The sequence below is a fragment of the Artibeus jamaicensis genome, unplaced genomic scaffold, assembly GCF_021234435.1.
Source record: "Artibeus jamaicensis isolate MK-2021 breed Jamaican fruit bat unplaced genomic scaffold, CSHL_Jam_final scaffold_1019, whole genome shotgun sequence".
Taxonomy (NCBI): Eukaryota; Metazoa; Chordata; class Mammalia; order Chiroptera; family Phyllostomidae; genus Artibeus; species Artibeus jamaicensis.
In genome coordinates this window covers 30,899,944-30,922,310 of record NW_026522025.1, presented here as the reverse complement: position 1 = coordinate 30,922,310, position 22,367 = coordinate 30,899,944, and the positions used below count along the sequence as shown (strand labels likewise).

General features: G+C 39.9%; 1 long non-coding RNA gene across 1 annotated transcript; it reads left to right on the top strand.

The window, feature by feature from the left end:
- The first annotated feature begins 7,359 nt into the window (after nucleotides 1-7,359).
- Nucleotides 7,360-18,837, top strand: LOC128625879 (uncharacterized). Its single transcript, XR_008389744.1, has 3 exons — nucleotides 7,360-7,487; nucleotides 14,687-14,797; nucleotides 18,765-18,837. It is a non-coding gene; the product is annotated as an uncharacterized LOC128625879 (long non-coding RNA).
- The last annotated feature ends 3,530 nt before the right edge of the window (nucleotides 18,838-22,367 follow it).

Genomic DNA, 22,367 nt, shown 5'->3' with positions numbered 1-22,367 from the left:
GAAAAAGAAGAATATGGGAGTTTGGAGGAGAACTAGAAAAGAACTATGATTCTGAATCCAAAGGAAAAAGAAAGAGAAAAACTAGTTAACAGTGCTAAGTATAATTGATCTCAAAGTCACACATGGACAAATTGGTATGAAGGTCTACCTCTTTTTTTTTCCATTGAGATACAATTGACATAGGATGTATTAGCTACAGGTGCACAACATGATTCAATATTTGCATATATAATGCACAGCATGGTGACTATAGTTAGTTCTACTGTCTTGTGTCTTTGAAAGTTGCTAAAGGAGTTGATCTTCAAAGTTCTATTAAAACGTACCACAAAATATACCCCCCTCCTTGCACACCTGAGTTGTCCTTGGATATCTCCTGGCCTTCAGCTGCCAGCTTTTTGCTGCTTTCACTTTTCGCTTTTCAGCAGTTTCTGACCCCTTTCATTCTGACCGGCATTTCTTTGTTTGCTTCATTAACGTGGAGTGTTTTTGTTTTGCTGGGTTTTGTTTACTCTCCTGCCTGTTTGCGTGTGGGAAAATGCAGAGCACAGACTGTCTAAGGCAGCCCCTGAAGTAATCCAACCCTGGTGCTTAGAAATATCTGAGAAAGAAGTGAAACCAAGCCCACCTGGGCCAATCGTTGGGGCAGCCCCGGGTTCTCCTTCTAGGGTAATCCAACACTAATTTAATATCATGTGAGTTAGGCTCTAAGCACAAACTTACCCTGATTCACCTTAAAATTTCCTAGAAAAGATTTTATTGCCTCTCACATAAAACCTTCCAACTCCTCCTCAGCTCTTCCCACTATTGTTGATGTTTCTATTTCCATGTTGTTTTTGGTTTTATAATTTGGTTATAATTGGTTTTGTCTTTGCCTCGTAACTCAGGGTCTTATAAATAAGCTCATCTCCACTGAATTCTGAAAAACTTTGTGTGACTTATGTTGAATGCATTACATATTTGCAGACAGTGGTAGTCTCGGATTTGTCATAAGCACATTTTCATATGACGATGTGTTATACATCGCCTGCCTGTTGGCAGTTCTAGTGTGGGAAATTTGTGGGCAGGGTTTAGGTTTGGTTTTGATTTTCCTGCTAGCTGAGATTGTGTCTCCGTTCAAGGCAGCACCACATACGGGACTCTGTGAATGCGTCAGTTTTAAGTGCAAAAGCAGAATTGGCTTTACCAAAGAGAAAGAGCACTTATTCTTTTGTTTGCTTGGTTTTGTTTCTACTTTTAATAATGGGCTTGATGAAAAAATGCCCTTGATAATGAAAGAAAATTAAGACTTTTGAATGAGAGCAGTTGGAAGATTCCAGGGCCCAAAAGTCTGGATCGAGACTTGGGCATTCTAGTTTTAGAAAGCTTCCCTAAATTTTTAATGCACACCAAAAAGTTTGATGATAGCTGTTTTTATGTTCTAGAATAAGTTACAAAATACTAGGCACAAGTAGGAAACTCTTAAAAATTACATTAACTAGATGTCCTCTAATTTACAATTACTTGCAGCATATAGGCATGTACTAAACTAATTGAGTAAAGACTTTAAAAGACGGACTGGACTTTCTGAAAATTTGTGGAAGAATAGAGAACTTTCAGATAACTGAAAAACAGCCAATATCACATCAAAGTTTTGTTGTTTTGGTTGTTTTTTCTTTTAAAGCAATAGAGGAGATCCAGGCAACTAACTGTAGGCTGTGTGCTTAATTTCCATTGCTGAAAAAAATACACAGCACTGGGAATATCCTCCCTATGTTCACTTGGTAAGTGAGCAACTGTTCTTCAACCCTACTTAGAGCGAAAGGAAATGGCTGAAAATAGAGCGTGAGGGATTTAGGTTAGAATGTAAGACTTTTTATGACTGGGAGGAATATTGGAACAACTTCGTAAGAAACATTGCGCAACCTTTCTCTAGAGGTCTTTAAAAATAGGGTAGATTTTCGTGTCTGGTTTAGATCGGGTGCTGTCCTAAGGTGAAGAAAAGCCAAAATGCTTTATTTTATGCCTCATATATATATTTTGAAGACCTTTTAAAGTCTATTTCCTCATTTTAAATACTGGAAACCAAGAATTTGTGTTGTAATGTGGCATTATTAATTTTTTAAATATTCTTTCAGCTCAAGTGAGTTTTTCATTGCAAAACAATACATTCATATCGTGTTGCATTAAGACTTTCATCTCATTTCCATGGACAAAAAGAACTGTTCATCGGACCCCACCCCCACCTCCATTTCCCTTTTGCTTTGGTGCACTGTGTTTTCGGTCACATGTGTACACAACGAAGTTCAAATGAGTGGTCACAGGAACGTTTTCTGGCAGGCTATGGCAAATCAAGTATATGCTACATAATGTATAATAATTACACACGGAGAAAAGAGGCAGAGGGCCCAGAAGCTCTTGGCAGCTGTGCTGTCTGGTTAGAAAAGGAAGCAAGTTACACAGTTTGGACATTCAGTTCTGAGACATTATTCCTGAGTCAACAGGATTTTAATTATGTATGTGGCCTAGAAGAGACATTTACGCAAGAAGAACATATTGTTGTTGAATGTGTTTGTGATTTTGTTCATGGTTAACACTGGAAAGAAGCCAAAAGTAATTTCTGAAGGTACATGACTAAATCCAAGGGACACCGAGTAAGTGGCAGAAAATAACCAATATCCTGACTTTCTCTTTCCACTCCCTTTCTCAATACAATTTCTTTTCTTTTATAGTTATCTTTTGGCAATATATATAGTTATTTGTTTATATTTATATTTCCTCCTCCCACACACAGAACATTTACACATTTCAAATCACACTATTTAGATAGAAATAAGTGTTAAATATTACTTTATTTTTTAGTATCTTGTTCCCTTGTCATGATGTTGCAGTCACTTAAAGTCACAGGTTTTTGTTTATAAGTTTGTTGTGTCCTCGTGCATATTTTAGTCTAGTTTTGGAGGACGTTTGAGGTTACTGCACTGAACTGAGATGCTGCATGAGGACTAAAGAGACTCTTCAGAATTATGGGGGGTAACTTTCACTTTTTTGGTGGATTAGAGAGAATAAAGGGACCTGAATAAGGCAAAGAATTAAGCTTTGCAGAAAGTAAGGTTTTCTTTCTGTGATTCCACTCATTGATTCATTCACCAATTCACTGATTGATTTAATTCATTCATTCATTCAATATTTACTAAACACCTACAGCATCAATCCTATTATTTAGGTCTCAGCAGTAAACCTATAATTATCTTGTTTATTTGTTGTTTTGTTTTTTGTTTAAATTTTTTTTATTCCCCACCTAAAGACTTTTTTTTCATCCTCACCTGAGGACATTTTTTTAACTTGCTCCTGGAGAGAGAGGAATGAAGAAAGGGAGAGAGAAAGAGAAACATCGATATGAGAGAGAAACATCGACGTGCTGCCTGGCATACGCTCCCAGATCGAGCACCTTACGTGCCCTGGCAGCGATTGGACCCGCAGCCTGGGCATGTGCCCTGCTCTGGAGTGAAACCCACAGTGCTTTAGCTCAGGGCAGCGCCCCCACCGACTGCACCGTATCAGCCAGGGCCCTTGTTTTGTTTTAACTTGGCTTAACTTACTTTTTCCACACCCTTTCACATGTGCTGCAGTGATAATGACATTTTCTGCTTTCAATGGCTAACATTTATCAAGCGGTTACCAGACATTGTCCTAAGGTCTTTTTATAAATTGTCTTATTTCATTTTCACCGTAAGCGACCTTATGAGGTAGTTCTTAGGAACCGCCTCATTTAAATAGAAAGGAAACAGGTTGGGGAGGACACGGTCACATCCCTAAGGTCACATCCCTAACGAGTGAGCCCAGGCTGTGGGGAGCAGAGCCTTTCCTCATACATGTGTTATACTACCTCCCATCACCATTGGTTCTATGATTTGTTTTTACTTGGAGTATTTCTTTATATACACATTCTCAAGGTCACCACTATGCCTCACTAAATGATCATCTTCTGTTTTTATCTCTTACCTCCTTGAAAATCCACCTGTAGTTTTAATGAAAACAATAAATTGCTTGAGTTTCTAGTTATTTTAGGTTTTGCAGCACTTCTTAAGGCAGTCTTAATTCTCTCTTGAAGTTTTGTAAAGTGACCAAATCCATGTGGCACATTTGTAAAGTAAATTATTTTTAGAATATAAAATGATTTCTTCCTCTAATGTCCTTATAGAGAAAATCAATCTTTTTTTGGAGTGATTTGAGTAACCAGAAATACTGAAAACCCTGAGAGATTCACTGGTGAAGGGAAGAAAGTGCAGAATGTACCGAAGTATGTACAGTATTGGTTTTCTCCAACTTAGCAAAAGATTGCAAAACAGACTTCGGGAAACTTAGAAATGACAACTATGATTTTATAAGCATGAGAACTCGAGTCATGTTTCTTAATGTCATATTATTCAGTTATATCTTTAAAAAAAACCTCCTTTCAAGATGAGCCAGATCTGCCAAACCAACATATCATCTTGGAGCAATTAAAGGCTTTAGAGTTTCCCCATCTGGACTCTTATTTCCAGCTGACAGATTTTGAAGGTTCCCCAAGGGTAACTATTTGGTAGATGTCATGTACCTTTTAATATAGGGCTTGCAAAAAGCAAATGATCACTTTGTTAGAACCTGGGGGCTCGTACTCAACCTTGCTTTGCGCACCCCAGAGTTAGCATTTAAAATGGCTGGAGACATTTAAAAACTAGGTTCTCCCTTCATATCTTAGCTCCACCACTTGCTACATAGCTGTGTGATCTTGGGAAAGTTCCTTAAACTCATAGTTCTTTGTGTTTTGCTTCTATAGAATGGGAATAACTGTCATATAAAAATTTTGTGAAATAATATAATCTATGGGAGCACATGACAGAGTGCCTGGATTATAATAAACATCCAATAAATGTTAGATCTTATCTTCCCCAATAGTGGTGAAATTAAAGGTGCCATGTTGAACTTAGTTCTTTTATACAACCTTCCTAGAATTATTTGGTATTCATACTCTACTTTGTGGTTTCAGGACCCTCAGAGACCTCAAGGCTTTTGGTATTATTATTAGTTACTCAAAGCACAAAAGGTTGTTTTTTTCTACATGGGCATTGGAGGTAAAAGTCACTTTATATTCTAATATAATATATTTTGCATTAATCTTTATGAATATGCTATGTTGAATTTGGCCAAATTCTACTGATTTTAAAGAGAATAAAGAGCACAGATGAACAGTTTCTGACTTCTAGTTCTGAAGCTGGGGGGCTTCATTAATGAGCTATGCAGACCCCGGGTCCCCAGCAGGCAGGGAGAGCACACCAGCAGAGGTCATGGGCTCTGGACTGGGAGAGGCTACACATGTGTGGATCAAAGGGAGGTTGCTGGTCCTGTGATTCCCAAACTGTGTCTCCCAAATTGTTATCTGTAGTAATAGTCATGACCTACCAATAATAATCCTCTAGGCAAACAAGTTTGGAAAGTCCTGGGTGAATTGTGGGTAAATGGCTCTCTTTACTGTACAACCGATAAGTAACTGGCCTTAGTCTGAATTCCAGCCCTGCCTCTTCCCAGCTGTGTGACTTCCAGCAGATTGGTTAACTTTTTCAGCTGGTTTCCTCAGTTGTAAAGTGGGGATACCTTTTTTGTACCGTTGTAGAATGGTACCTTTTTTTGGCTTATTATGAGTTAAATAAGTGAAAACTTGGTGCCTGACTCATAGTAAGTACTATATAAGTGTAACTCTTATTAATGTCATGCAGGGAGCATAGGAGCAGGGTCATTGAAACCAAGCTGTGGACTTTGGGCCACAAAACTTAACACCTTTGAGACACTAAAGATTATCTATAAAATGGGGGCAAAAAAACCTAATTTTTAGCTCGTCGTGAGCAATGTGATGCACACCAGAGATATTGAAAATGTAAAGCATGTTGTAGTGTGAAAAGTACATGGTAGGTATACAGTGAATGGTAGGTATTATTATTCCCAAGTTTCTATTAAGATTACTCACTGCAATACCTAAAAGCTGGATTGATGACATTATGAGACATACACAAACTGAGTATAAAATCAGTAGAAAGCAACTTGTATGCAGACATGTGGAAGATCTGAGCTCCTTTTCCCCATTGTTCAGAAACAGTGAAGAGAATTGAAATGGACTTCTGCTAGTGGGCTCTGTGTTTTTTACAGGGTAGAATGCAGGGTGGGTTCAAGCCTAAGGAGCTTGAGGATTGGGAGAGGCCTGGGTCATAGGACAGAACCGTGATCCCAAAAGGTTAACTGTGATAATAGGCATCTAGAAGTCTTCAAATAAGGCTTCACTCGTCAAATAAATTTAGAATGTCCTGGATGAAACATAGTTAAGTGGCTTTCTTTACTGTGGTAAAGACATTCAGGTTCTTTGATACATGATACTTTAATACTGATTTTGAAATTTTAGGAAAGGAATATTATTTGCAGCATTTCCTAAATCAGTCATTTTCTTCTTTCCTCATAAAATGTCATAGGAACCGGAATGCCTTAGACGCACACTTTGGAAGAACTGACCTAGAGCAGCTGTGCATCCTTCTGTCCGTTTCAGTCCTTAGTTCTCCCCAAAGGTTGTTAGTGGCCTGCTAACACCACTCCAGCTTTCTTATTATCAGCAGGATTCAGGCTTGACTTGTTTCTAGCAATAAGGTGGCACATGTAAACCTTTATCAGGCTGAACTATATGGCATGCTGATATTTGACCGGTTTGGGCCTACTAAAATGACAATATCCTATGGTTCAATCTAATAGGACAGTGACTACAAATGCCACCTGTGTCCACACGGTTCGAGTATGTCTCCCTGACAACACCTGAAGGAGGGCAATTTATGTGTAGTGACTGGGTTCTCCTGTTTTGTGTCTTCATTTAACAAATATCAATGAAAAGCTTTTTATATACCATGGACGATACTGACCATGGCAAGATCCCTGTAAAACATTACCTTTGTTCCTCTCATTTTAGCAATGAAATACAAGCTGCAAAACATTTGGAGGAAAGTACTACTAAAGAAGAGATGACATCTGAACTGTCCTTTTAGACCCTGGATGCCACTACCTCCAATGCTTCTGGGTTTTCCAGGTGCCTGGGTCAGCGGTTTCCACCCACTCTGAGACTCCCAGGGCTGCTCCCATGGAGCTGAAGCTGGAATCGCGTGCTCCCGAAGGCCCCATGGACGTGAGCTCCCTGGTAGCTTTGGGGGTGGGTGTTGTGGGGGATGTGCCTGAGCAGTGCTTGGCACTTGCTTCCTACCAGGCCAAGGTACATGGAGATGGCTGCCTCTCCAAGGGCATTACAAGTGAAAGTGAATAATTAATTAAAATTCACTCACTCATGTATTCTTTCCCCTAGTGCACCATTATGGAGTGTCCCCGAAATGTGCCCAGTTCACTGTGTTAGTTGGGGGATGCAGCAGTGGACGAGCTATGCACCCTGCCTGCCTGCCTGTCTGCCCTCTGCAATTCAGAGTCTCGGGAGGAAGGCAAAGGTCAGTAGGCACCGGGGTTGGGCGTGGTGAGCACCAGGGTGGGTGAGTCAGGGGAGGCTGTGTGAAGGAAGTCCGGTGCGGGTGGGGAACAGGAGGGCATGTTGAGAGTTGTGTAGTCAAGTTTCCTGCTCTGTGTGGGAAGAAGTATGTACAGCGTTCTTACCCCGCCTGCCAAAGGAGGGGTCCAGTCCCGAAGACAGTTCTCGGAGGGTCGTTCTTATCAATAGGGTCTGTTTCGCCACCCAGAGAATGCACGCAGTGATGTTTAGTGCTTTAAAACACTTCTCTCAACAGCAACCTGTCAGCTCTGTAGGCAGCATCAAGAAAAAGTATGAGGAGGGCCCATTTCCATTTACTCAACATGCAAAAATCTAAATTTACAAAGCAGATCTATTAAGGTGGAATACACAGTCTACTTCAAAATTAGTCTTCTCAGTGTGTTCAGCTTACTGGGTTCTGACCCACCGGTCAGATTTATCAGGTAGAAGACCTCAGTGTTAGGGAATCCTTGTTCACACTGCAGGATGATTCTCCATTTTCCCAGCTGGAGCCACCACACAGTGTCTGTAATAATTACCCTTTTGGGTAATTAGTGTCTGATCTTCTCTTCAAAAGTTAAATTTATTGCTCAGTCCCAAGGAGCCGAGGGCCCAGGGCCTGACTCTGCGTTTGCTCGCATGCTGCGCGCAGCCCGTTTTGTGACTCTGAAGTGAGCTGGGTCTGTTCCGGAAAAACCCAGACTCTCACTCTTAATGTTGCATTCTAATAAGTATTATTATCTTTTCTTTAAAAAAAATTGGGGATGGAGAGTGGGAAGCCAAAAGAAAGGAGGTAGCTTAATTTTTAAGTTGGAAAGATTGTGGAAAATGTTACTTAAAAAGAAGAAAGGGTTACATGACTAGTCTCATTTTTTAAAAAATTACTATTCTCCAGTGTAAGATAACATAAAAATGGTCATAATTTAGCTTAGGAAAAGACGCAGGGTCCTTTTATTAGCATTCATTTATTTCCTTGAATAATTTCAAATGAGTACCCATATTATTGAATTATAACATTTTATTTTTTAAATAGCATTTTGAGGTTACTTAAAGGGCCAGGTAGAATAGTGTTTCTCAAACTCCAGTTCAAGACCCATTAATGAGTACAAAAATTGTCATGATTGATATTTTATACAAATGAAGAAACAGAATAGCAAAGCCCAGAGTGTATCATCATACTTTGTAAGGGTAGGTTTTGTTTCATGAAATTTTGTTGCATATATATAGATATATACTTACACATGTATTTGTTTCATATATATATTTGCACATACTTATATATCCACATAAAGAGCATATCAATGTATACATGTGAGCATACTGAATCAAAATTTTTAAATTCTAAATGTATTTCTTACTGTACAATACAGACAAAAAGTCTGAGAAATCCTAAAATGGAGAATATTCAAAGTTCAAGGTAAAAAATAAAGTGACAATGTCACTCTACACCCTAACTGTGATTTTTAAATACTAAATATATTTACTAAAGCAGTGTCTTCAGCCTTAGCAAATTCACAGTTATAATAAACAAAAGAGGCATTCAGGCAGAATGTATTCATATATGTGTATATATATGGGCATACAGACATCTACCTATAAGTAGAATTTTAGAAACCTTTAAATATATTTAAAGCCTTTAAAATATAATTAGAAATAGAATTTCCTGATTCTATGAATAACCAACCATTTTTAATAATGTAAAATCAAAGGCCCAGTTATGCTGATACTTTAACAGTGTTCACTCATTCATATACTAAGCTAAGGGCCAGTATGAAAAAAAGCACAGGTAGTTGCTACTTGTTTAGTGTGAAGCCTATTTAGCACCTACCCTCTCATTAGCTTGAGGCTATAGAAGATGGTCTGTGTGATGCAGTTGGAATCCAAAAACATTCTGGGCTTCATTTAAAGGTTGAGAAGAGACGATCATATCCCTCATCTTAATGATTTCGGTCCTCTGAGCTCTCTCTGATCTGACCTGCTGAACTTTGTGTTACTGTTTTGCCCATTCTTCATCATGGGCCATATAGGCTTTCCCGAGAACTCTCAGTACTAAAAACATTCCAGACATTCCTTAACACAATGTCCCTGAAAAGGCTGGTTTCTTAAGATCCTGCAGGAGCGCTGCCTGCCTTCATGGTTCACGGATAGCATAGCACACGCCTTGTACTAGCCGATGGGCCAGACGGCGGCAGCTGCCTCTCTGCTCTGAAAGACTTGCGGTTCTCAATCGGGAGTCCACCACACTTGCTTTTAGAGGGCTAAATGAGGACACTTGGGATTTTCGGTAAAGAAGAATCAATCAGTGGGGCCGAGTTTCCAGCAGCACAGCAAAGCCACACAGAGATTGTATATCTTGGTATGATGGGTATTTTCTTTGGAAAGAGGAATTTAAATGAAGTTTCCTATAGCAAAGTCTTGGCCCCCCCAAATCTGAGAGTCTCAAAGTTAATTTTTTAAAAATTCAAGAAATAGAAATTCTACACTGGGACTCTTATTTGCTGCCTTTCTTATAAAAATAATTACGGGACAATTCATTTCCGTCTTTTTCCCTCTTGCTATTTCCGATTCTGCCTCCTCCCTCCCTCCCTCCCTCCCTCCCTCCCTCCCTCCCTCCCTCCCTCCCTCCCTCCCATCCTCCTCCCTTTGCTCCTCATACACTTCATTTAAGTTCTAAGTTCTGTTCTCTCCTTCCAGGGGCGTCCCACCTTTTGGCGTTTCTGGGCTATACTGGACAACGAGTTGTCTTGGGCCACACATTAAATACACAAACACTAACAAAAACTGATGAGCCAAAAAAAGTTAAGTACATTCACAGTTTTGTGCTGGGCCACATTCACAGTGATCCTGGGCCACACGCACCCCACAGGCCTAGAGCTGGACACCCCTGCTTAGACCAAGAAATACTGATATCAAACATCCCAGGGTTGCAGGTTTTCAAGAAGACAAACCAAAAACACTTTTGCCCTGGCAGGGTGGCTCAGTTCACTGGGGCATCGTCCCAATCAAACCAAAAGTTTGCAGGTTTGATTCCCAGTCAGGGCACATACCAGAGCTGAGGGTTCCACCCCTGGTTGGGGCATGTGGGGAGGCAATGAATGGATGCCTCTCTCACATTCATGTTTCTTCCCTCTCTCCCCCTTCCTCTCTCTCTAAAATCAATAAATGTATCACTGGGCGAGGATTCAAAAAAGAAACTTTTTTCTTGTATGACTGGGTCCCTTCACATTCTTCCCGGCTTATGGGGGATTCACCGATGGCCTCAGTGAATTCTCCCGACGCCCTCTTTCTTACTCAACCCCTTCTCTTGGTTTCCACGCTCCTTGATAAATACAGCCAAACTCAATATCTTTCTTGGAATCACAAAGCCCTGGTGCAAAGTTTTACACATAATTCTCACTCCAGGAAATGAGTTCTTGACCAAGGGGTATCAGCGGTGATGACCTGCGTGGATCTGGGTGACCTGACCAGTGGAGTTTGTCCTCAGGCCCTATTTTTTCTTGGTGACCCATGAGATGCTGAACAGATTACAAGTGCTCTACACTCAGCATGCATTTGCCAATGAAGTGTGACTCACGGCCCAGGGATGCCTCACAGAATGGGGAGATGATTAAGAAGCTGAGGGGTCATTTCACACCCCAAATGTACAGTCTGTAGCTGGAGGGCACACTGTCAGCTTCAGGGATAAGCACTGTTCTCTCCTCATCTCTCCCTCCACGCAGCTGTGGGCTGTGGCTCACTGAAAATGGGGCTGAAATGAGAGTGAGGAGCACCTACGGTGGTGCATGATCCAGAAATGTTTGTCGAAGGAACAGAAGTGATCAGTACCAATCCCTGTAGAACTCACAAGAAAATCCCCTTGGACTGGCTCTTTGGGGACACTGTGTAGAGTGTCTGAAATCGCAGCTGCAGTCCTGTGGCACCAGCAACACCTAGCCTCTGAGATGTCAAGGTGCAGACACGTCGCTCAACAGCAGACAGCATTTCCTGAGACCTGAATGCCACTCAGCTGTGCTTCCCATCCCTGCCCGTCTCATTAGTACCTGTCTGAGCTATGTGGGTGGCCAGAAATTATTTCAGTGTAAAGTGTTTTATTAAGTGACAGTCCCTTTCAGGCTGCTCTTCCACAAGCAGCCTGAAAGAGACAGAAACAATGAATTGGAAGAACGTTACTTTCACTCTAAAAAAAAAAAATGAGAGTGAGGCGGGCAGCACTTTTCCTACAGCATGTATAGGACACTCACATACGTGTCCATGTCCTTTGTTGCCATATTTGTCAGTCAATTTTCTAGTTCACCTAACCAGAAGGCCTTCTGACTTTGGCATCTGCCGCAGAACTTTCAAATGTCAGCTCTGAAACAGAGAAACTCACCCAGTCAAGTCCTATAAGACGTCATCACCTAAAAATACCCCTAGTGGATTATTGGGAGCAGGAAATGAAGCCGAGATAGCAAATTCACACTGACTTTTCAAAGAGTCACCATGGAGTGTTTACAAGGATCCCACAGATGACTAAAATTAGTTTATTCTGCACGGCATTATCCACTGCTGACTCAAGATGGTGAGACAAGCAGTGTTAAGCTGTGAGCTCACCAGGAAGCTCATTCCCTAAAGTTATTCTTTGGCAGGGAAAGACCCCTAGTTCACATCAGCAGACGGAGGATGGTGTATAAATAGCAACTTGTTACGCCATCACTCAGAAGCTGTGTTTTGCTTTTGCTTCTAGTTCTCTCTTTCTTGCAGGAAAGTTCTCTCTTTCCTGCTAAGTCTGTTGGTTGTCAGTGCTCAAGAGTGTGGTGTGTACGTGCAGCTCGCTTCGTTGTGCGACACTGTAATTAGAAAACAGAGATGCTAAGTGATTTGGTAAGGGTTACCCAGCAATTCATTGACACTCCAGACTGAGTTTTTAGTCCTATCATTTTCAAACACTTGTAAACAAACTGAACCTTTGCTCTTTCTCCTATGGGGTGATCTAAGTGTAGGGGGTCAACTAATTAGGAACATGTTCAGATAGGTGTGGGCAGAGAAGAATGTGCAAACACATGTGGCGTTGAGGTGGTTTCTGTGTTATATGTATACTAAAAAATGGTTTTCTGTATATTTAAGGGCAAGTTTATCAGAATGAAGCCAAATCTAAACTCTACTAAAAGTCACTGTTTTTGTTGACTCACTCAAGTAGGGAATTCAATAAAGAAAAAAAGTCATACAAATGAACTATTTCACCGAATTGGCAAATTAATAAAAGAAAGGGTTCCCGCATTTCTGTGTCAGCCCATAACCTGTTTTGTTGTTCTCTCTTCGTGGCTGATTTTATATTCCTTTCCTTACAGATTTTCCATGGCATTCACTTCAGGACACAAATTGATATTCATGTGTGCCAAAATCACTTCGATTCTAAGTCCTTTGATTTCTCAGTAGGTGCCCATTCTCTGCCGCTGATAACTTTGCCCCATCTGTTTAATCCATTTTCTGGTTTCTTAAGCACTGGGATTACTTCTTCAGTGACAAAGCCTTTAAACTATGCATCACTGATTTTCTATTTTTGAAGCCCTGGAATTTTCCTTATTGGGACACTGAGTGCTTCGTTTCTAATTAGGCTTTTCTTCTTACTCATATTTGGCTTTGCTTTATCAATAAATTACACAACCAATAATTGGAAACAGGATTGTGGAGTGTGCTGCAAACATGTTCCCAGAGATGTATGCGGGAGAAAGGAGTGTTGAGAGAGAGATGAGGTTGGAACTGCGAGGCAAGCAAGATGACGATCAGCCTTGATAATGTAATGGGAAGTCGTTAATACTTAAAGAATTTAAACCTCATTTGAGATATGTTTGTTGATTTTTTTAGAGAGTGAGGAAGCAAGGGGTGGAGGGGAAGAGAGAGCAAGAAAGAGAGAGAGAGAGAAATATCAATTGGTTGGCTCCCATATACACCCTGACTGGAGCTCGAACCCACAACCAATGCATGTGCCCTGACCCTGAGAATAGACTCCGCATTCCTTTTGGTGTACTAGATGATGCCACAATCAACTGAGCCACCCAGCCAGTGCAGAAGTTGTTCTTTTTTAAAAAAAGTATTTAATTTATTTATTTTTAGAGAGAGGGGAAGGGAAGGAGAAAGAGTGGGAGAGAAACATCAGTGTGTGGTTGCCTCTCATATGTACCCTGCTGGGACCTGGCCTACAACCCAGGCATGTGCCCTGACTGGGAATTGAACCGGTGACCCTTTGCTTCATAGTCCCGTGCTCAATCTACTGAGCTACACCAGCCAGGGCAGAAGTTATTCATTTTTAAATAATAGCTAGATTCTTATCCATGGTAGTAGTTCCATTTTGTCAGCAGATGACATTTTTAGCAGAAACTCTCCCATTTTATAGGACGTTTTGTTTAAAATAACCTTTGTACTAAGAAACATCTTTAGAAAAAGCCATTGGACCCATTAGGTCATAAAACCAGGGTGTAATGCTCCAGGAGTCAAGCATCTTCTGAGATACTGTTTTAATGCCCCCACCTCCATGACGTGTTTTCAATCACCCCACCTTGGAACCCTGCCTCCATGCTCCCAACTGTCACAGCACTTGGAGATAATCCAGATAAGGCACGAAGTACAGAGCCTGGGGTAAAGAAAGCATTCAACCAAGGTTTTTATTATTATCCCTGCCTCTTTGTAGCATACATCACCTTCTGCTGGAAAGTCTGGTGCATCGTTTTATCCTCAGCGCTTACTTGCACTTTCTTGGCACTTGCTAAGCCTGTATTGAATGAATAATAGATTTTCAGTCCTACTCAGGTATCTTTGTACCCTCAGGCCCGACACTCAGTACACATTTAATGAATGTGGGGATAATGAACACCTGATGAATGGATGTAAACAAAAATTCCATTGTAACTCTTTTGAAAGGCTGTCAAATTTCAGCCTTTGTATTCACAGGGTTAACTTTCTTAATCTCTTGTTAGCATCAAAGGCGTTAAACAACAACACTTTACTCCTGAGCCCAGTTTCTGTAAATGATGTGCTGGTTATTTAAATAACTAGCCAAGTAGCTTCATTGGATCTTCCTGTGTGTAGAGTAAAATAAAGGTTAATATTTATGGAGCATTTGCTTTGTGCCAGGCTCTGTTCTGAGCACTTTATATGCCATTACTTATTTAATTCTCTCTGCAGCCTATTCTAATGATGAGGCGCCATGGGACAATGAGGTTCAATCCCTTGCTCCAGGTCAGGCTCTTGCCAGATACTGAATTACATGCAGCCAGAGCTGGGCTGAAGTTGCAGGTGAGTTATGGTTTGATGGCACATATCTTCCTCTTCATGCAAAATGCAAACAGGAGGGCAAATGCCAGAATCAATCCAGCTACGATACTGCTGCACAGGGGCTTAATGTGTCTCTTAAATATACTCAAGCTCTCAGCTTTTCTCTTTACTGTAGGTGTCCCTGGTAGAGAAGGAAAGGAGGGCTGGAGAAGCTGTTACTTAGCTTCTGAGCACAGAAAAGTTTTACTTAGAGACTTTGACTCCATATCTTTATGAATATCTTCCCTGCTCCAGCAATAAGGATTGTCCTGCTTCATCTGCTCCCATTTCCCCTCTCACACTCATCTCTCCCAGGTCTTTCCTCAGCTTTGAAATTTCCACTGTCCTGCCCTCTGTCAGGGCCCACTCACCACTGACGAGGCAGCTTAGTACTTCTTCCTTGAAGCCTTCCTTGACCATCGTGGACAAGTGTCAGGTCCCTACAACTCCCTATATGTACTTCTATCATTATGATTGTTGGTTTAATTGTCTCTGCCGCTAGAATGCAAGCTCATCAAAGGTGGGTACCCCATCTGTTCACTGGTGTCCTGAGATGTGCCAGCACAATTCTGGACACATAGCAGGTGTTCATAAATGCCAGTTGAATGAACAAATGAATGAGTAAGTGAAAATGTTCCCCCTTACAGTCCATTCCCCTCTAAAAGTATCACATAAACCAGCCTCAGGGACCATGCACCTCCACCTTGAGCATTTAGATGCTCAAGATGGGCTGGAAGGACACAGGTTAATATAACAAGTTAAGGATGTTATTTCTTTGTCCCTGCACAACAGAGAAAAAATATCCCACTGCTATCCAACCCAAGGCCATAGGAGTAAATAATTTTCAATGAGGAAAAAAGAAAGTAAGCCTGAAGAATTTGTGGCTGGAAAAAACTGTTTCAAACAGCACTTTATGTTTTTTCTCTGTGGGCTTGTTGTATAAATTATGTGTGAAACAAATATGTGATAGAGAGATTCAGTGTAATTACTTGTTCTCAAATGTTTGGTTTACCATGCCTCTTAATACCACATACAGTAGCTTAGCACAGAATTAAATTCTGCCCTTAAGGCAGGATTAGCATTTAGAGTTTCTTGTTTCTGTAGTTTAAATGTTTTTATCCCAATATTTGTACTTTTCCATTTAGAATAAATGCACTGAGTGTGTGGGGGGAATATAAATAGCATGGAATTTTTATGATTCAACTCATCGTCCTTATTGGTTTGTGGTCGATTTTTATGGATACTAATTTTCTTTAATCACTCATCTGTAATTAGTTACAAGAACACAGAAAAATTGCTGGACCACTCTCCTCTCTAATGAATCTAGTATCCTCTCTGTGCCAATAATCAAGGTCTTTCATTTTATAAAAGAAAATAATGTCCTTCAGCCTTTACTCTCAAAATGCACAGACTTCATGGGATTGCATTATGTGGCATGATTAGAGAGAAAGGTTTTTCTCTGCTGCCACATATAGCAGGAATGAGGGGGATAAATCATGGATCTGATTAACTGGGCAATCTCTTTACCCTACATCAGTGGTAGAGCACTAATTTATTCACTCAACATCCACTAGCATTCACTGTGCCTAGAATGTACCAGAAGCTGCTATTTACTGGCAAGATAAAAAGGACTAAGACATGGTCTCCGTCCTTCAGGGACTTATGATAGAGTGGGAGACAGTTGAATGCAATTGCAACCAAACAAGACAAGTCTTATTCAGGAGTCTATTCAAAGTGCAGCAAGGCTGTAGGAGAACCATGTGCACTGGCTGAGGAAGTTGGGAATATGGATTTACAGAGGAGGAGAGAGCACTGAGCGGAGACATGCGGCAGCCAGAGTATGCCAGCAGCTGGGGTGGGCGGATCACTCTGGCAGCCAGTATGGCCGGGAGGCCATGGGGGCAGTGCCTCAGTGTTTGGGCAAAATGACATGAAGCCAGATCTGGAACAGCAGAGGTGGGAGTCAGGCTGTGAGCGGTGATGAGGAGACAAAAGCAGCGGGACCTGGTGATTGGCCAGGTGGCACATGTGACACCTTCTGTGCTATCATCCACAAATCCGGACTGACTCAAATTTCCAAGCGTGGTCATGGCCACCTATGGCCCCTCAACAGAAATTAGGTTGAGCCTTTTGCTCAAATTAATTTGAAGGCAAAAAGATGAATTTAGCCAAATGTTAGAATATTTTGATGACATTAAATGGGATATTTTCAAAATAGATTGTCCTTTTGAGGGAGGGATATTTATCTGTGTTAATCAATTAAAGCCTAACTCTAGAGAGCTAATTCTAACACTTCCAATGGAACAGGACTGAGGCTCAGTCATGGTTCTCATCCGTGTCCCCCTTCATTCTTTCAGAGCCACTCAGAAATCCCCAAGGGGATTGTCAAAGTCAGTGTAAATCTGCGATGCCAGACCTATTTTCCTATATTTCCTATATTTAGCCTATATTTTCTATTTAATTGTATATCAGCATTTATTTTTTCTGTGCTTATGTTCAAGTAAATACCTACCTATATCTGTTTTCATAACTTTTTAAAATTTCAGGAAGGAAATTTGCTCAAGCCACTTTAATCTACTATCGTCCCCTGCATTCTGCTGATGAGATCCCTTCTTTGTGCCTCAGCATGGGCCATTTTTCTCTCTGAATTGTCTCCTCTTAGAAATCCATGATCCCCTTTTTCAGAATGTGGCTCAAAATTAAATTTCTAGAAATTTAGTCATTATTCCAATTGTTCCTTTGTTTCTTGATGACATTTAAAGAACTTACTAAATCAGACTGCATGTTTCTGTTTAAGTCTTCTTAAGCATGTTCATGTACATATTTTGGGCATTTTCAAACAGTGTCATCCTTAACCTAGTTTGAGTGTTCAGTAGATGGTTAACCTTAACTGATGAACAGGAAATGGGTATACAATTTTGTCTACCCTAATTTCGAGTTTACCTTTAAAATTTTAGGATGTTTTCTACAACCCAAAATACATGTGCCATCAGGGCCTCACCCCTATCCCTAACTTCTCAGTACAGTTCTTTTAAAAAAAAAACTGTAAAGGTATTTTATATGCACAGAAAAGTAGAGAACATAACAAACCAGGATTTTAAAGGGCAAATAACCTGTCATATATTTTAGATACTTGATTTCTGTTAGAAAGAAAGAAAATATAACAGATAATCGCTATGCCTTTTGCAACCTTCTCTCACACTCTCTTTCTCCTTTTCTTCCCAGAAGCAACCATAATCCTTAAATTGACACTTTACTTCTCATCTCCACTCCTATACTTTTATTAAATGTGTACCTGTCAATAATCAATGTATATATTAATATTTGTGCTTTAAATTTTACCTGAATGGTGTCTTCACAATCTAGACTTTATTTTCTCCAATCTGAGGAACTCTGTATTTTAATAAAAAATATAATATAATCTATTTACATGTATTGTGACTATTGAGATGTTTGTAATTATTTCTAGCATCTTACTTAGAATTTTTTGTTTACCAAAACAAGCATTTTTCAATGCTTTTTTTCTTCTTCATAGTCATTTTATGACTAATTGTTTCTTTATTTCCTTTTTGTTTCCGCACTGATCTGGATAATACACACCACTTATTTTCCTAATGTTACCACTTTAGATTTTAAAATACACATTATTTTAAAAATTCCAAGTCTGTACTCACATTCTCAATTTCAATCTCTTGGTATCCATCTAAACATTTTTTTCCGTATGTGAATACAAACATCTATTTTTCCCATTTCCTTCTTTTACAAAAAAATGGCTATACTATACATGTTCTTCTATAGTTTATTTTTCTCAAAAGTATCTTTTGACATCTCTCTATGCCAGTAATATGGTGCTGTCTCAGTTTTGTTATGCATACACAGCAATGATGATCTCTAATATTTGTAGAGTTATTACTGTGTGCCAAGAGCTTATTTTATCTATAATTTACAGAAAACACATGTGGAAAAAAGCACCATTTTGGAGATGAGGAACCTGAGGCTTACAGAGGTATGAGTTAAATGACCCCCAAAGATGTCCATGTCCAAATCCCTGGAACCCGAGAATGTGTTACTTTACCTGACAAAAGAGACTTTGTAGATGGGATTAAGTTAAAACCTAGAGATGGGGAGATTGTCCTGGACTATCTAATACTTGAGTCCTTAGAAGTGGAACATTTTCCTGCTGGGTTAGAGGAATGTGATGGTGGAAACAGGGTCAGAGAGATGGCAGGGGGAGAAGGATTCAGTGCCCCCTTTCTGGTTTTGAAATACAAGGATCTGTGTGTAAGGACTAGGAACTAAAGGCAGCCCTCAGCTAGCCATCAGCAGGGAAAGAGAAACCTCAGCCCTTACAACAAGATGGAATTGGGTTCTGCCAACACTTGAATGACCAAGGAATGAAATTCCTAAACTATAAGAAGGACCTCAAGCCTTCAGACACATGGATGTTAGCCCCAGGAGACCCACTGTGGATCTTTAACTTACTGAACTGTAAGATAATAAACTTGGCCCTGGCTGGTGTAGCTCAGTGGATTGAGCGCAGGCCTGTGAACCAAAGGATTGCAGTTCGATTCCCAGTCAAAACACATGGGTTGCAGGCCAGTTCCCAGCAGGGGGTGCATGAGAGGCAACCATACACTGATATTCCTTTCCCTATCTCCTTCCCTTCCCCTCTAAAGATAAATAAATAAAATCTTTTCAAATAAATAAATAAATAAACTTGTGTTGTTTTACAACTCTAACACTGCAGTAATTTGAATGCTGCAATAAGAAACAGCTACATGTGGCCACTATTACTATTAGTGTTAGTATTTGAATGGGAACTCAGTCTCAGGTGGTTTGACTCCAGGCTGGGTATGTGGCTAAATTGTGATTTATTTAATGAGTCCATTTTGATGAACATGTACATTATTTTCAATTTACAGTATTTCAGACCATGGGGTTTTCTCATACTTGTATTTTCAAATACTTTGATAGAATTTCTATAGGGAAGTTTCAAAAAAGTGTAAGTACTGGGTCAAAGGACAATCACATTAGCCCTGGCCTCTGTGGTTTAGCTGGTTGGAGCATTGTTCCATAACTGATGGGTAGCAGGTTCAATCCTGGTCAGGGCACTTGCCTCAGCTACATATTCTGTCCCTCTTCTGGATACATACAATCTCTGGTCTGGGCATGTATGATCATCAGTACAGGTATCAACATGTACAGGAGGCACCAATTGATGCTTCTTGCTTGCATTAATATTTCTCTATTTCCTTTCCTCTCTCCCTTCTTTTCTCTCAAAAAAGCAATGAAAAATGTTCTTGGTGAGAGTAAAAAATAAATTTTTAAAGGATAATCACATTAAACTTTCTTGTTTTTGTCTAGAAGATCTACCCATTGATGTTAATACTGTGTTAAAATCCCCTATTATGACTGTATTTCTGTCAGTCTCTCCCCTTATGTCCATCAAGATTTGCTTTATATATTTAGGTGCCCCTATGTTGGGAGCATAAATATTTACCAGAGTTGTATCTTCTTGTCGGATCGCTACCTTTATCACTATGTAGTGTCTGTCTTTGTCTCTTTCTATAGCCTTTGTTTTAAAGTCCATTTTGTCAGATGTAAGTATTGCTACCCCAGCTTTTTCTTCTATTTTCGTTTGCATGAAATATCTTCCTCTATCCCTTTACTTTTAGTTTGTGTGTCTCCTTTGTCCTTAGGTGAGCCTCTCGTAGACAGCCTGTATGTGAGTCTTACTTTAGAAATACTTTCTAAATGCAGCAAATATATGATATGGGTCTTGCTTTATAAATACTGCCAGGTTGCCTTGCAAAATGTTCCCAATGCAGCTCTTAGACAAGAATTCAAATAAACAGGAAAAGCATGAACAAAAAGTATGGCTGGCTCTGGCTCATCGGTGACCATTTTAGCAAAGCAAAGAAGTGAATTTTTCTCCTTCACTTCAACTGGAGACGCTGTAGACGTCTGTTCCAAAGAGTCCCTCTGGGTTTGTCTTCTCTATATGCTTTGTGGATAAATTCAGTTTGTGCTTTTACTTTTGGGTCTTGCTTTTTGCCCTTTGAGGCAATAAAGACTGATGAAAATAAATAGCCTTTTAAGCAAGTATCCCTTGTACTACACATGCATTCTAAAATGCTCTATTACTTCAACTGAAGCTAAAGTTTCCCATGTGCACAATGAGATAGTTTAAAGTACTAATAGCATTTCATTAATTTTGAATGATAGGCTTTCCAGCAGGGCCCTGGAACCCAACTCTTGGAAGAAATCACCATTTAAAAAAAATTAGCATAGCAACCAGCTCAAGTGCATGGGCTCTGTGACTACCTGTTGTTTTATGGCAGCCAGCAAAGCAGGCCCCTTAAGATTTAATGACCAGTTCCTCACATGACTCTACATCAGAACAAACCTCTTCACATTAAGGGATCCCAGGCTCTGAAAGACAAGAAGTCTTTTTTGCTAGAAATAACTTTTCTTTGGGCGTCTTAAGTCGATTCTTTTATCTGGAAAGTAGTCTCTTTCAGTGCTGGCAAGCACCAATGCTTTTGTTGAGCTTGTAGATCTGATAATATATTTTCTTTTTTCCCACGCTCACTCTTTTGTTTCAGAACTTCTTTTGCTCTTACTCTATCTACTGCCTCGGAGATTCTGGTTTTCTCCTGAGACTGTGTTTTTCCGTCTTTAGAGTTGTGAAACCTTTTTTTCAGTTGTTATACTTGTTTCTGTGCCCTTGTGCTCTACTTCCAGGTCCAAACATTGTTATAAACATTCTCTTAGCTGTGAAATGGAGAGATGTCTCACTAAAGAGGTTTGTTTGTTTACTCATTTATTTTTGCTTCATGTTTACCTAGGAGATCAGAATGGAAAAGTTGAATTCTTAAAAGTTTTAGGGTATTTATAATGAATGTTAACACGAATATTTACTTTTTAAAAAAAAACTTTAAGTTAAAGTTCTCAGGGCCTTTCTTTCAGGTAGGTGCTATTATTATCCCCATTCCACTGTTGAGGATAGGCTTTAATCCAATCAAGGCTTTAAGAGGTTAGACAACATGTTCAAGGCTATGTAGTAGTAAATGATATGGGGGAGGGGTGTGCAGGGTGGAGGGGAATGAAGGGGGGGGAATAGAACAACTGTAATGGCATAATTAATAAAATATATTTAAAAAAACAAAACAGAATCAAATACAGGCTTGTTTGACCAGTCTGTACTCTTAACAACTATATGAGAATGTTCTTTGGTAAGCAATCATTCATAAGCAATATTTCCAAGAATATTTTTAAACAGAAAAATTAAAGCCAGGCCTACTTAGTAGTGGTGAAGTAGAAAGAACACTGGATAAGGGTCAAAAGAGGGAGCCCTCGCTGTGTCCCCAACTAGCTGAACAAGTCCCCAAGTCCCTGGGCAAGTCAGCTCACCAGCGCTGACTTTGGCCTTTGTTTTCCCCATTTGTAAAAGTGTCAATCTTCTAGTATTCTTTAAATAAACTTGATTTCCTCTTCTTTAATTTTTTCCTATACTAAGATAGATGGAACCTGCCACTCCCATGTCATTTGT